Source organism: Tribolium castaneum, chromosome 10 (genome assembly GCF_031307605.1).
Source record: "Tribolium castaneum strain GA2 chromosome 10, icTriCast1.1, whole genome shotgun sequence".
NCBI lineage: Eukaryota > Metazoa > Arthropoda > Insecta > Coleoptera > Tenebrionidae > Tribolium > Tribolium castaneum.
Window position 1 is genome coordinate 6,460,875 of NC_087403.1, and position 15,620 is coordinate 6,476,494.

Consider the following 15,620-nt stretch of genomic DNA (forward strand, 5'->3'; position numbering starts at 1 on the left):
GTTCTCCAATCAAATCGATTGTACGCTATAATTTAGAGCGTTCTCGTAAGAGGTATAACAGGGTTTCACAGCTATTTATCCAGAACAATTTTTGAGCGAGTAAGATGCTAGCTGACACGCGAACATTAATTGCGAACTCTTCTATTCAAAAAATTCAAATGCACACGCAATTACGGACTACTCTCGACATAATAGGCGATTTATCTTTATGATAATTTCATTTATAGAGCGAATTACTTTTTGTTTTATTATTTATGTTTGAAGAAGTTCGGAATTGTCTCCGGGAGTTGTTAAAGTTTGCGACTAAAATCACATCACCAATACCATAAATCACACTCACTGCAGCAATCTCAAGCCGTAATATGCGGTACTCTATTAAGTAATGGAACAATTTTCTTATGAATTCCAAGTGCAAGATTAATTTAATCGCCTAATGTCTGAAACTGTGCTAAGTGAGATTTCTGAGGGAATTCTCTAAAACGCTGCACTTAGAAAAGTGTTCCAAATTAGCAAAGTTTTGCCATAGGTGCACTCATAAATATTTATGTAATGAGGACAACAGTAATAATGCGAATTTAAGTGGCGTGGCGTGCAAGCAAAGCACTTTTGAAACCATGTATTTATAATGTTGGAACATTTCGGGATCGACACATTGAGAACAGTATTTTTACTGTTGCGATAAAGCGATTTGAGGAGGTGAAAGAACCGATTCTATTCACACATGTTTCGGGATTATCTTTTATGAGTACGCTCATACTGTATAAATTTTCCCTACAAGGTAAGAAGGTCGTTCATGCTTGCTTTGTAGTTAGCCTTCTTTGGGATAAGTCTGTCACCTTTTGAATGCCTGATGTAGCAGTTGCAGTTTACTCCATCCTTGAAAACTTTTGTGATATTGCAAGAAACATGCCGGGCGTATTAACACAGTATTACTAATCTCAAGTTTCTAATTCAGGAAAACTTGTCTTACATCTGATTTTAAAGTTTGATTAGTGTGTCAGGTGACCAACGGTTATGAACTCATGTGGCAAACATCTCGTTTTACACCCTAATGAATTTTTTATAGAACAGTGGCCAGAGATCAAGGGAGCGACAGTGAAAAATACCTTCCAACACTCTCCTTTTCATTATTCCAAATTACATGAAACGGGCTTATTTAATTTAGCTGCGGACACATGAGACGCTTTAGTCCACTTTGCTTAAACTGGCCGCAGACGACGGGATAATAACTCCCGACCAGAACAAGAATTTTGATTCTACTTATTCAATCAAGTCTTATTTGCGTCGACGTGTGCTTTATTGAACAGAAAAAAGCTAATGCGGCGTTAAATGATTTAACTTTTGTATTTGTATTTCTCACTTTGGATGATACTTTTTTAATTTAGTTAACCGCTTTCGCTGCGCTTCTGGTAATAAAAGCCACTTGATTTATTATCCGACTTTATGACAACACGGCGGTCCTTATAGCCAATTAATTTTTTTAATCAGTTTTAATGCTAATAAATGAGAAAAAGATTTAGGGACATCAACATTATTTACGTCACGAGAATTTATTATTGGTCCTGTTTTCACTCAAATTTAGCAAATAATTTATTTTTATTAGTCGGGGCGTGTGCAAATCGCCCATAAATTTTGAAATTATAGAAAAATGTTATTTGCGGTTTTCCAATCGTTGCGGTGTGCCTCGTTCACATTTTGTCGTAAATTCACCAAAAACAGGGTTTGGTTAGATATTTTATAAATTGCAGCTGGACATATTTATTCATTAAATCAGTGTTTTGTGAAAATGCCACAGAATATTTGAATTGCAAATAGACGGAAAGTTGAGACTCTAATGGCATTTATTGGGTTTTTTCGTCTTCACTCCGATGCGAATCCGATGAAACAATTAAACAACGATTACTTTTAGGAGCGCTTTCTTCGTCTTTAGTGTTAAATGCTAGGGCAAACATCGAAGCGTTTTAAAACGAAGCCGTTTGTTGGCTTGCGGATTTATGGGCTATAAAAATTTCCCCCGGTTATCCGCATAGCGTAAAAATATTCTCTGTGCATCAAATGACAAAAATCCACAGTCGTAAAAAATTGTCAGAGTGTTAAGTTTAATTGACAATTTTCCCGACTTTTAAAACCGGCCCTAATTTGTTATTGTTTCAGTCGTAGCTGCACCTTAATTGCTATTAGGAAATTTATGGCAAAACAAATTAAAACCAAATTTAATTAACCCTTAAAGTGCAAATTCTAAGGGACAATGTCGTGTTCGCTCCAGAACGAGTCAATTTAACAATCTTGACACCGCAAAAATGTAAGCGTAAATCAATTTTTTCCAAACTAATTTTGTAAGCACTGAAATCGTTTAGTCATTTCGTGTTCATCCAGAGCCGAGACTTTTTGACGTTCGAGATTAAAATTAAGCACACACAAGATTACGGTATTATGAATACAAAGCTTCCTAATCACAATTGCAATGGAGTTTAAGCGCTGCCAAAATACTCCATTTCCTCTGCCCTTTTTTATTTCAAGGTTTGTGTTGTTTCTTGACAAATACAACACTGGCCGATGAGGGTCGAAGAGTATTAAGACCAACTGGTTCGTTTTGATCAACTTCCAATTAAGTTATTGCCGTATAAAGCAAGGGCTACGAAAATCACTTTTTTCTGTCTTACAGCTTGAACGAATTTACTACTTTTAATTCGCTTATTGTGGGAGAGCATTAAAGTATACAATGTACGCGAAACTTTTAAATGGCAGAAAAACGAAAACGATGTTATTTTTACAAGATATTCTCTCGGAGCTGAATGAAGTAATAAATTGGAAGTCGCGAAAAATCATTCGAATTGAATCTAAGAGAAAAGGCAAAATATCGATTTCTCTCTACATAATACCCCATATAATGGCTCAAAAATAACTTGTTTTCAGACTGCACACAAAGCCCAATGGATTTCCTGACACGGCCTCACTTCCTTACAAATTTTATGATAACACATAAAAGATATATCTTTGATCTGTTTTTCTAATGCAGAAGTGCTGTTTTCGTGATAGTTTCCGAATTCCGGCTTGTTTTTAATAATTCGTGCTGTTTGATGTGTAATTAGAAAGGAAAACACTTGAGCCAGGGGAGAGATTTGGTAGATAAATCGTCGTTAAATGCCTGCGAGCATAAGGGACGTCTAGCTAGTTTACTTATACAATTATTAATTAACTTGGAAAGATAACAGTTAAAGACATTGTTTCGTTAAGTAATATTTGTCTTTGGAAGTGGGATGCCGACCGGAACCATAACTATTACAAAATGGCGTCTAGAACCGCCCGATTAAAGTTGGATGGCACAGAATGGACAAAGGAGTAAACTAGTATAACAGATTTCAAAGTTTTTCCAATGAAGTTTAAGACAAGCATGGAAGTCGGAAAAGTTCCGCTCCTACATGCAATCTAGAAATAATGAAATAATTTCCCAAAAGGAACATACAAAATATTTCTAGAGAAAGTTCAAGAGTTACAGCAGGGTGACCACGTTTCAGGCCGATTTCGCGGAAAGTCAGCTTAATTAAAATTCTCGAGTTTCATCAGCCCGGTCGAAGACCTGTTTGTGTTGCGGTCTGCCCTATAGATTAGATCGAAATTAGATTAGCTTAGATTCAGCTAAAACAACTAATCTAATAATGCAGATTACTCTGTATTATTTTGCATGCCGTTTCGGTCAAGGATTTTTAATTTAATTGCCCTCCTTTCATTCTGTTGTCACTTAAAATGAAACAACTTGATTTTACTAATTGCTCGAATACCAAAACAAGATTACAATAAGAAAATCTCTCGGGTGTGTCTAGTTCTGCATACAAAGCAGCTGATGTATTGATTCCGTAATAACGGCACAATGATCCAGGTCCGAATGATATAAATTCAAAAAGATACATATTCATTAAATGAAGTTTGAGGATTTATTGTTCTTGCTAAAACTGAAACATTAATGTTTGAGTTTACGAACGACTATAAATTTTATATTTATGAGTACACAACTCTTCTCCAAAACATTTAAATAAAAATTGAATGGAAGCCGCACCAAGCGGCATAACTTCGTCATTATTGCGGAAACAAAAAATAACGGCTGAGAAATAATTCACGAAAAGTTGCCAACTTTATTTTGTGAGTTTTGTGACAATTAATTCGACATTTGCGATACGCTACCTGAAGCTCGACTCGACCTTGACTGGGAAAAATACTTTTGATTTTAGTGGCGGAGTTTGGGTGGTTTTTGCTTAAACCTCGATGAAAATGGTCAAAGAAGCCTTTAAAGTACTTTACATATTTCATTTAGTCCAGTTGTGATGGCCTCTTAAAAGGATTTTACGCTCTTATTATTACCAAATCGCCTTAGGACGTTATATCATCCTTCTGTATTTGGTCGGTCAAGGAAGTTTCTTTGTAGCGAACCAGTGGCTTAATGTATTGACACGTTCTACGTAGGGTCAGTCTGACTTTGCATAAGCGATCCGTAATAGATAGTTTACCCGGACATTTGATAGCTAGTTGTCTTTTATAGACGCTTTGCAAATCGTATAGGGATTGCCATTATCGAACTTGTAGTACAAGAAAAACTCCAGTCGGACCGTTCTTGCTGAATTTAGAGTCTCTGAACCGTGTCCAAATCAAGTCGCGTAATGGAAGTGATGTTGCATTTCAGCTTTATTGTCCTCGTTTATGTTCAACTGTGGGTCACGTAAGAACTTAGCTAAACTACAACTTGTGCATGTGCTCTCCAAGCATGGCTTGAAAAATGGTCCAGGATTGCTCTAACATGAATTTATGAATGGCTGGCTCTTCAGATGCTTGCAAAAATATTAATGGCAGTTTTTCACAAAGAAGAAAGGTTCGTTGAAACAAGCTTTTAATAATTTGGACCACTAATCCACTTCATAAACGTCAGATGGCGAAATCAATAGAAAAAAGTAAGATCAAAGCAGCTGACGTCATAAAATTCAGCTACCTTGGAACGGTGTTTTTACGAGAAAATTATTTTGTGATAACATTATTAAAATATCCCAGGAAGTTTATTAGGGTTCTAACTCTATGGGAGGAGAGTGTTAAGCTGCTAAGTGTAGTAAATCCTTCAACTCAGAGATAAAAACGCAATAATGGCGGAAACACACTGCTTCTAATCAGAAGGTTAAACACGCAGTTAGCAAACTGGGCGAAATTAGGTTATTTAAATTTAGTGTTTGAAATGAAACTAGCCACTTTATGATCGGTTGTAAACGGACCTGACCCGAGGCAATCTCGAGTTAAATGAGACAGTGTTGTAACCACTTGTTTGAAAATTTTTCCTCAAATATTTGATGTATGCGGATTAGCGTCGAGTAAAATTCCTGTCGGATTCTTAAATTTGAGATTCATGTTTAGCACAAAACACGCCAAGGAAGCAAATTGCAATAGCGCAATTTACATACACAAATCGAATATCAATAAACGATCGAAGGCACGAGAATGGAGCGAATATTTATGGGCCGATTGATTACAGGCTGCCCCATCCTTGTCAAAACGGAAAATCAAAACTAGCAGCCAACTTGCAAAATAAATGTTTAATGTGCAATTTTGTTTTTGTACAGAATCAACAACCTGACTTTGTTATGTAAATAAAATGTAAATATTTCATAAAAGCAAACATTTTTGCGAAAAAAGGCAACATTTTTAATAAAACAACATTGGAGTAATGATGCTAAATTGTTACAACAAAAGAGGGGCTAACTAATAAAACGACACTAAAATAATTAAAAAGCTCGTTTTTATTGCTCTGATCAAGAATTCAAAAATGAAATTTTACACATTCTACACTTGAATATTGTGCAGCGTTGTAAAAAATGAGCGCTTGTCCGTGACTATCCTTTATCGAGGAAGTATCGAGGACACAGTCGAGAAATAAACCGGAAGCGTGGGTAGAAATGAAAACACATAAATACTACAGCAGCGTCTTAAAGCCAAAACGTACATCAAGTACGCAATTAAGAAGAAACGGCAAGGTCAATGAGCTTGGTGCTCGAATAAACCGATTTCTTCACTTATATATTAAGCCTGGCTTAATTACGATGCCAAACCAGATTAGTATTTATTTTTCATTAAATGTAAGGTGTCTCACTTTATTTCGTTACGCTATAGATAACGCTATAATTAAAAATAAACTTGGTAGTTAGCCACGGGATAAGTGATATTTACACACAACGATGCTCGCTGTACACCCAACTGAACTATGTACATAAACTTAATTTAATGATTTACTAGAAGGTTACATTACTCTAAACATAGTGCCCTCAGTCTGCAAAGTTGCGTAATAAACTTATTTCCAAATTACCAAGGGTTGAATTAGCAAATGAAAAATTGTTCATGTTGTTTTAATAGTTTAATGCAATGATGTTAAAACGATATTTTGTAACAATTACTACGACATTTTATGAAATTTGATTTCGAATGCAGCAGCAAATAATTATAGTAACAATTGTATAATTTACATTAATGAACATTTAATACTTCATTGTGACGGTTCGTCACAATGTGGGTTGAATTTTTCAAACGAAATTTGCATGTAATGATCCAGTAATTTCTGTTGTGTGGATAATAAACACAGCAGTTGCGATAGCATCTCGCGTACTATCTCAGATTGACGACTAAGGGGCGTCTGGAAATCTTCTGTGATGATTAACGAGGGTTCTTCGGTTAGAAGGCTTTCAGTTGAGCACAGTAAAATAAATTGTTTTCGTATTTAAAGTGGCAGTTTTGGCATAGCTGTACAGTTCCTTTTAGGTATTTTAGCGAGCCGTGTATCTAACTATCTAGCAAAGCCGCAACTGTAGCTACATGGTGCCAGAACGTTAATTAAGCTCATTTTCCTGTCCAGCAATTAAGTTCAACCTTGTCTGGCTATTATTATAGTTAAATTTTTAAACACCAAGCGAAGTTTTCATTTTGGGAACAATTTGACGCAATTTTTCGAACTTAGTCAATTACAGCTCAAGTTTCGAAGTCTAGTCGTAATCAGCAATTTTCGAGTAAGTTAAATGTTTCTGCTTCCACCAAAAGTGCACCTGTTCTCTTTGAGTGTTGCTACAGCACGTACTAACCCAACTTAGGAGGGATCTCGGGACGACGGTTATAGTTAACGATTATTTATTGGTTTCAATGAGCTTGGTTTAACACGATTTAATTAAAATTTATGAATGAAAATCATGTTTTTTTGGTTGCAACTGTATAGCGACAAATTTGAAATTTATGTATCAGATAAAACGTCGCTCTCCAAAATCTGATTTTGTGCTTCTTGATACGATTACCTGCAATAAATCACGACTGAGTTTGAATGCAATTCCTGTCAGAACAAATACGTGTGATATTTTTGTAAACTGAAATCAATAGTTAAATTTGTGTATTTGATAAAGTCTGAATTATTGATTTAAATAAAGCTGCTGTCATTTTTGGAAAATACATTTATTTCTCTTAGCTACATGTCAGACATCTATATGTATTTCCTTCATACGGTGTAGTTTTACCGACCTCTACTCCACCGAACGTTTCCTGAATACCATTACAAGATATCAAAGCTTTTTCTGCCAAATCCTGTTTAAAAAATACTGGGTAATAGAGTTCCTGCGAGGAAAAATCTGACATCAAAAGCCTTCAAGTGAAATATTTCCAAAAAATCCAACTAATGACATTTTATTCCGCGCTGAAAGAACGCTAAAAAATAAATTTGTATGTTTCGCTGATAAGAAATCAGCTCTAATTTTAAGTTCCGCTTGGTTAAAAAAACGAAATTTTACAAGCTTAACAAGATTAAAAAACGTCGATACTGTATGACATAATGATAACAAGTTTACCAGACGTCTTTCCTAGAATCTATAATCAGTATTTGCAGCTTCGAACGATCGCCTTGGGAGTTGATTTAAAACGACCGTATTTTTTGAGTTCAAGTTCATTTTAATTGCGACTTTTAATAAAATTCTGTTCGTGGTGCTTTTCTATCAATAAAGTTTTCCAACTTTTTAAAGGTGTTTGTTGAAATCTTACTTTTAATTGGATAAAACGTAAACAGTGTCTTGAACTCCGACCTCGAAACAAATTTATTTCAAATTGAAGATTTTTCAATAACGTCGATACAGTGATGAGACAATCGGTGACATAAGGTTGGAATAAGAGCAGATTAGATTCCTATTTTACCGAATTTGTACACGCATCGATTTTCGATAGTTTACCGGTTGCGATGTAAATTTCTAGTTGCAATTGTAATTCCCAGATTTAAAAAGATAGCACTCGACGAAATTTGCATTCACACAATAAATAAATAATGGAGCGAACCAATGTAAGACTCACTTAGTGACACGTTGGGTTTTCAATTATTGAAAAGATTTTTTAAAATAATGGAAAAACAAATTTATATCCCGGCGCATCCACCATTTTTCAAACGGGTATTTAATAATATAATGTAATTTACTGATTGGAAATTGAAAATTTTATGAAGGCGACGTTCTGAGTTTTGCGGGTTTTATCGCAAATGGGAGGTTTGTTTGATGTTTATCTAAAACGCGGAATTATCCGATTTTTTGGTTTATGTGCAAAAAATCGTAAATATAGTGGTAAAAATTTAAATTTGAAAGTGTAGTTTGAGCGTGGAGTTTAATTGGTAAACTGCATCGTTACGATAAAACGGACAGTGTGAATAATTTGGTCGATGTTGCCTCCGGTTATTATTCACAAACGGTTCACTAATCGTTGAACTAAGGACGGGCGGGCTAGTGCCTCACATTACTATTTCAACACATATGGGAAATAAATTTGAGTCGCTATAAATTGTTAACTGATTGCGAGAGACGCTGCGTGCTGGTATAAACAAGAAAGTTACAGTTTTATCGATAGCATTAAATTAAGTTAATAGTTATGTAAAATTCGGGCGCGCCTTGGAATAAGAAATAGTAGTATTCGGGCCTTGATTTTCTTGAAATGACTGATTTTATTTGATTACTTAATTAACTACAGTGTCAGAGAATTGGCAAGTTGAAATTTTCTTGTTCTGCGAGCACCTGCCATTGCTGGTTCGAATTAAGGATTAAGTATTAAACCGTCGAGCGGTGGAACTATTCACGAATTTATATGACATTATTAAGGTTATATTCAAATGGCAATGATATGTAATGAACAGTCGTCCGGACTTTAAATAACGCCATTATGCAAATTAAAAATATCTACGGTCTTATATTCCCAACCGCTCGCTTTCGGCCTGTTTTCGAAGCGTGCACCATCTGATAATTTATATAAGTTTATTTCATTAACAGAAATAACGAACATGCCTCAAACTAAATAAATTAACCAAAACAAGCCACGTAAGAATATGCAAATTATTTACTAATCATTCCGCTTTACGACAAATCCTTAACATTGAATGCAGACTTGACTTAACAGCCAGATTTGGCACCAACTGTACTAAAACATCCGACATGATTAACTTCGTGACCAATTATCACACATTAACTCCATAATCTCTACAAACTATCGCCATCAACAAACTGCGCCCGACTTAACTCCCATTTTTTAATAGAATGTAAGTGAAAACTCTCCCGGCGCATCCACCATTTTTGAAGCGATTGCGATACATTGTGCAAACCCGTGATATAATTGGAGTTTAATTCGTAGAGCAAAAACAACGTATCCTAACTCGTTATCCACAAACCCAATGGTAATAATCACTGGTCAATTGCATATCAAACCACAATATTGTGTTTACAAATGAGTATGGAAATGCGATGGGTTTGTTATTTTAGAATACATCAAACAACATTGATTTTAAAATTATTCTAAAATAACAAAACGGACTAAAATTGTGTGGTGGGCGTTTGTGTTGTAAGAGGCCGTGAGTTGCCACAGGTGCCCTGACCTTAGCTGGATTTAACCCTAACATAATCCCAATTATAATAGAGTTGTTTGAAAATTTACCGGTGGTGGTTAGGCGGATTATAAAGTCTCAACTAGATGGTACCCTATTCAAGTAATCCAATTTGACACAAGAGATAAACGAATAAATAGTTCTATAATAGGCGAGTGAAGCACTACAAATTTCAATTATCTCGTGCAGTTCTGTCACTTGCATTCCAGTTACGACTTTATCGATCACAGCCGAGGAAGTAAAGCTTGTTTTAGTAGGTGGATGAATTTTCATTCTTGTTAGATAATTACAAAGGGTTTGGTGTAATCGACGGGAAACTACATAGCTTTATTTCCATCTGGTCATTCAGAGATGGCGATTATGTGTTGAGCCTTCAAGTTTTCCTAACACCCAAATTGCATACCGCGCTTAGAATGCCAAATCATATAATGAACATCCCTCGAGCGAAGCCCCGTTGCCAAGTTCGTTATTAACGAAGATAAGAAAAAGTTATTTTGATAACAAAAAATGTACATTGCTCCCCATAATACTGGGAAAAAATTAACTTAACAAGAAAAAACTGATTCAAGAAATTTATTGGAAAGGCATTAACATACTTATCGAAGAAACTCAAAAAAGTGCTTGTAAAAACTAGCTAGAAAATAGATAATAGCACAATTTTATTTATATTTTCCCACATGTGCGTTAATGAGCATAAAATAGAGCATGACATTTCGCAGGAACGCGTCACCTAGAGCTTTGATGTAATTCAATAATGCATAATTTCATCGTGAAAATAGCAGGTCGAGCATTAATTCCAGCGCCTGGAATAAAACAAAACTAATTTTAAAGTAAGTTGGTTGCACTTTTCGAAAGTGATAATTGGTAAAAAGCACACGTTCAACCGGACAAACAAGAGAGCCGTGAAAAAATTGTTTTGGCTTAAAAATTCTAACCACGGATGAAATTTAAAGAAAGCTGCTATTCAGCAAACTTTCGACTTTGAACCAATATTCTAGACAAAAAAATACATTAAAAAGATTCCTGCAGAATTCTGATTCACTGATGTAGAAATAACTTCCGTTGGGTTCCATAAAATGAGGATGTCAGGATGTGGCGAACTTTTCCTATAGCGAATGCTTATAAACACTGCTCAAATCAACTTGTTTCTGTAATATTCGTGTCAATTGCAACGCAGCGCAATACTTCGATCACTGATAAGCTCATGTCAGATGCAGATTATTTCCATTACATGTAATAAAACATCACTCGACGCTTCTATCCAATTTCATTGAAGTCATCTAAATTGACACGTTTTTGAAAACGTCACTTTCCAGGGTTGAAAATATGCAATTTTATTATTTTGTTTGTATCCAAGCGAGGTTAAAAAATCGTTAATTGCTTTCTCGTAAATTAAACCTATTTAAGCGATATTACATATTTAAGGTCGAAGTAATCGATTCGATTAATGTAGCATGTTAAATGTACAAATGTTGTATGCTTGTGTAAATAAACGGGAGGTAATTTGGTTTGTATGTGGAAGTTTGTCGTTTTAATAATGTTGATTATTAGGAGCCATCGGGGCTGATTTGTTTTTGTTACAAATAAATACCATGGCTCAATATGTAGCAATTTGATCATCGGAATTCTTGAAATATGTATAAGATAATAAGTATGGGTTGATTTTGTGCAAAAGTTTGCAAAGTTTGTGTAAAATAGCCAGCGAATTGTTGGCAAACTTAGCAAAACTAGGACTACCAAATATTTAATGCCAAACTTGGTGTACCTATAGAGCTTGTTTGAGTGAAACTTGAATTGAGTTGTTTCTACACCTCTGTAATGAAGCAAGGTGTTGTGAAATAAAGCAGTGTTATGTCTAGATTCCCTAGACACGCTTTGGTGTAATAATTAATCTAAGGTGCAATATTTTAGAGCCGGGTTAAAGAAAAACAGATTGGTTCATCTGTCTGAGGCAAAATTGGCCAATCTGTATGGAAATCCGTTGTTAGTGAAAGTTTGCGTACTTGGATGAATAAGTTAAATTTAATTGTGGCGTAATTGATGATTGTTGGTTACCCAATAGTTGAGCAATTTTCGGGTTGTAAATTAGCGCGAGGGATACGACAGGCAAAGCCGGGAAATGTCAAACGTTAATAACATTAATGTTAGATGACAGATTTGCATATGACATGAAGAAGGATGGGGTTAGTGTGACTCGCCTTACATACATGCGGAATACATTACAGCGGGGCTGGAAATAATCACATCCAAATTGCAATTTTTGCGATATTTGCGGTTTGGTACGGTGTACAAGCAGTTAGATAAATATCTCTTTGCGAAGCTGAGCGACCTCGTGACCTCAATCCAGGCGCAGCTTCCCGAGGGTTGAGTCAGGACACTAGGACAGTACATAAGTTTAGCGGAACCGTAATGTTTTATCGGCCTTTTCAATCTCCTCGCAGCTTCAAACCTCTGCAACCAGCCCAACTAACGTTCTTGGTCGGCAGAAGCCTTGTTTAACTAAATTAAATATCACGGAGTTGGTCCGCTAGTTTCTACTCCTCCTACTAAAATGTCTATTCTTTAATAACCTCCAGCCAGTATAATGTATTTATGGTGATTCGGAGATAGGCTTTAGCATTACAAACTCTTTTGATGTTGTCTCTTGATCAAATTGATACCGTTTTCTCTATCTACTCACAAATAATTCTTTCCTTGTAGTATTTATTTAAATGACTAGGATGAAGACGGCGCAACATCAAAGCAAAGACTTCGACGGCGACTTCTGCTAGGATTATTTATTTGAAAACGACACTACCTTTGTGACATTGCAATTCATTTGTCAGATGCAAATTCTATCACGCAATTGTGATTAAATGGTTTTACCATTTGCATATTAGAAAAGAACTGGAAACAAGGAAAGAATCTGTTAAAAGGGCTGTTTTAGTGTATTCAATGCTCTTACAAAAGATATATGGAAGCTATAACGAGGGGGTAGTAACGGCATATAAATGGCAAAAAGTTCACAACTATCTATTTACGTCTAACTACGAGAACTTGGAAATTTCACATAGCATTTATCTCTTGCTACGTATAATAGAAACGTTGCTTGCTTAGACAGTAAACGTTTACTGAAATTGAAAACTGTACTTCCAGTAATAGAAAACTCCTCTTATCAGCGACATGTATACTCTAGATATTCGCATATTTTGATCAAACCCAGCTAATTAGACACGAAGAAGTTGGAAAAAGTGAAATATTTTGCTGTCAGCAAGTCTCGTTATCTTGCCACGTAATACTTCTTGGCTAAAGTTCTAAACTTTTTCTTTCAAATATCGAAATGGTGTTATTGCCTTCATGAATAATGGGGCATCAAAAATAACGTAAATATATCTCCTTTACTTCTAGCATAAAACAAGGAGCTGTGGCTGAAGCATGGTAGAAAACATATTTTCGTTTCTGTGAATTCTTGATATCTCCTGGATTTGGCATAAATAGGGGCGAACTGTAATTAAGTGTGTGTTAGGTGTTTTGATAAATTAATGCAGTGTGCACACTAACGAGTTAACTTATTACGGCAATTTATTATGCACAGTAGATTTGTTTAAGTTGTAAACATATCCAGGATGCATTCAAGATATGCCCAATCCGCGTAAGGATACGCTGAACAGCATCCTCGAAACTTTAAGTCATTAACTGGCAGTTAATTCTGACAGCATTTGAGATGATATTGTGTTAGCGCATTTTATGGAGTAACTAAGTCTATGTGGTGAAAACTTGATGTGCACAACTTTATTAGCAGCACATCTCCTGACAGCGCGACGCGGTAAGAATTGTGTAGTGCTTTCTCAAATTAGAGTGGTAAAAAGTCATAAACTGTATGCACCAACTCGTAAAGCTCTCTTTTTATTTGATTTAGGGATTGACGGGTCCAATCCGGTTGAAATTGGAAACGGGACCGTTAGCTCCAATCAATCTGTATATAACGAGTTAACCGGGTTATGACAGGTGTTCGTTTTTAATAAGTCGAAACAATTGTAGCAAATAGAAGATTAAGCATAATGGACGTGTAGACTTACATTTTGTCGGTCGTGCAACTTTGAAGAACTTAATAAGAATAATGGGTATTATTTCTTAAGTTAAAGCCTCTTATTTCGAAATTACTTGTGCAGTGAAAGTTTTAATTCGTGTTAGGAGAAAAGAGCTATAACCGTCCCTAAGTTTAGAGTTGCAATAAGACGACCGTATTTTTGCCAACAAGTCACGATTGTTAAGTGAGTAAATAGAGATTAGAAGTGATCCATGAATTCGGAATAACCGGCTTTCGTGCCGTTCCCTCTAAAAAGACAATCTCGCAAAAGTGCTGCGGTTAATAAATGTATTTTTCTGTCGACGGTTTGTTTTTACAAGGCAAACGGTGTCGTTTCCTAATGGAACTGAATAAAGTTATACATAGCGACGGGACTTGTTAAGTGTCAACGGTTTCGTGACTTATAACTGGTGACACGTTGCGCCGGCTGTATTCTCAGTTATCTATCATAAAACCATCTCCGATTCTTGTTTACGAAACTTAACGCTAATTGCCCTAACCGAATTACGACTTCTGTATTTTACCCAATTCTATTCCAAACGGAAGAATTTATCGCTCATTAAGCCTAAGTTATACCTGCGAATCTTCGTAAATTCAACACCTCATGAAAGCCCTATTTTTTACTGATTAAAATTTTGTACTGTGGCTCTGCGCCTATCAGCCGCCAAATATTGAAAAATGCAAGATAGCTTTGTTCGCGAAAACAAAAGTGATGGTGTATGATACAACTTTTAATTTTAAAATGAATGAAATAAAACTGTAAACTACGGTTAGATTGCGCGAATCGTGTCAGAATCAATACGACACAAACTGACGTGTGTTTTAAAAACACACCCATGGAAAATTAAAATCAAATGTTTGTATTGTGACTGCGCTTTGATTTGACCTCACTCTGGTCGTTTTCGTTTCAATAATTCAGGAACGAAATGAAATAACAGTTACCAAGGACCGTAAGAAAGTTATGGGCTAAAAGAGATAATTTTTGTTATGTCTGTATCTTTTGGTCGCAGATTGTTTTCCTTTTACGGTTATTTTATGATGCACTACAGTCAACTGTCACTTCGGTTATTAATATTCGTTTAAAAGAATGGGAATCAATAGAACCTAGGTTTTAGAAAACACGGTCACGTAAGATTTTTATTTCACGCGTAACACCGGCAAGTTAACATTTTTAGATAAAAGAGGAATGATAAGTAGGTATTTTGCACAAGTCTAAAACGTGATCAACGGATTTACTCAATTATTTCAGCAATTTTGCTTCAGCAAACACGATTTCGTCAAATATCTCTAAAAAATTTCTAATTTAAAAACCCGACTAAGAAAGAATGCTGATATATCCGATGACGATATGCTCATATTTGTCTTACCGGAAAGCTTTCGAGTAAATATATAAATGTTTGAAGAGAAAAATTTTTGATACGATTCCAAGTACACAATATTAACTGGAAGTATGTTATTTCGTAAATATTGTATTAAATCAAAAAGACAAAACGCACGAATCCACTTACTTTTTAATACGATCTTTCGACCCAGCACATACAGGCTGTCTCGAAAGTCACCCACGCAAAAGCATTGCGTTACGTCCAAAACACAAACAGACAAATCAAATATAAGTACTTTTAACAAGAAATTAAC

The 15,620-nt window shown here is 35.5% G+C and overlaps 1 protein-coding gene across 2 annotated transcripts in view; it reads right to left on the reverse strand.

Annotated features, from left to right (window-relative positions):
- The window catches only part of LOC103314654 (uncharacterized), an 87,118-nt gene that overhangs the window by 56,512 nt on the left and 14,986 nt on the right, over positions 1-15,620 (reverse strand). The window lies entirely within an intron of this gene.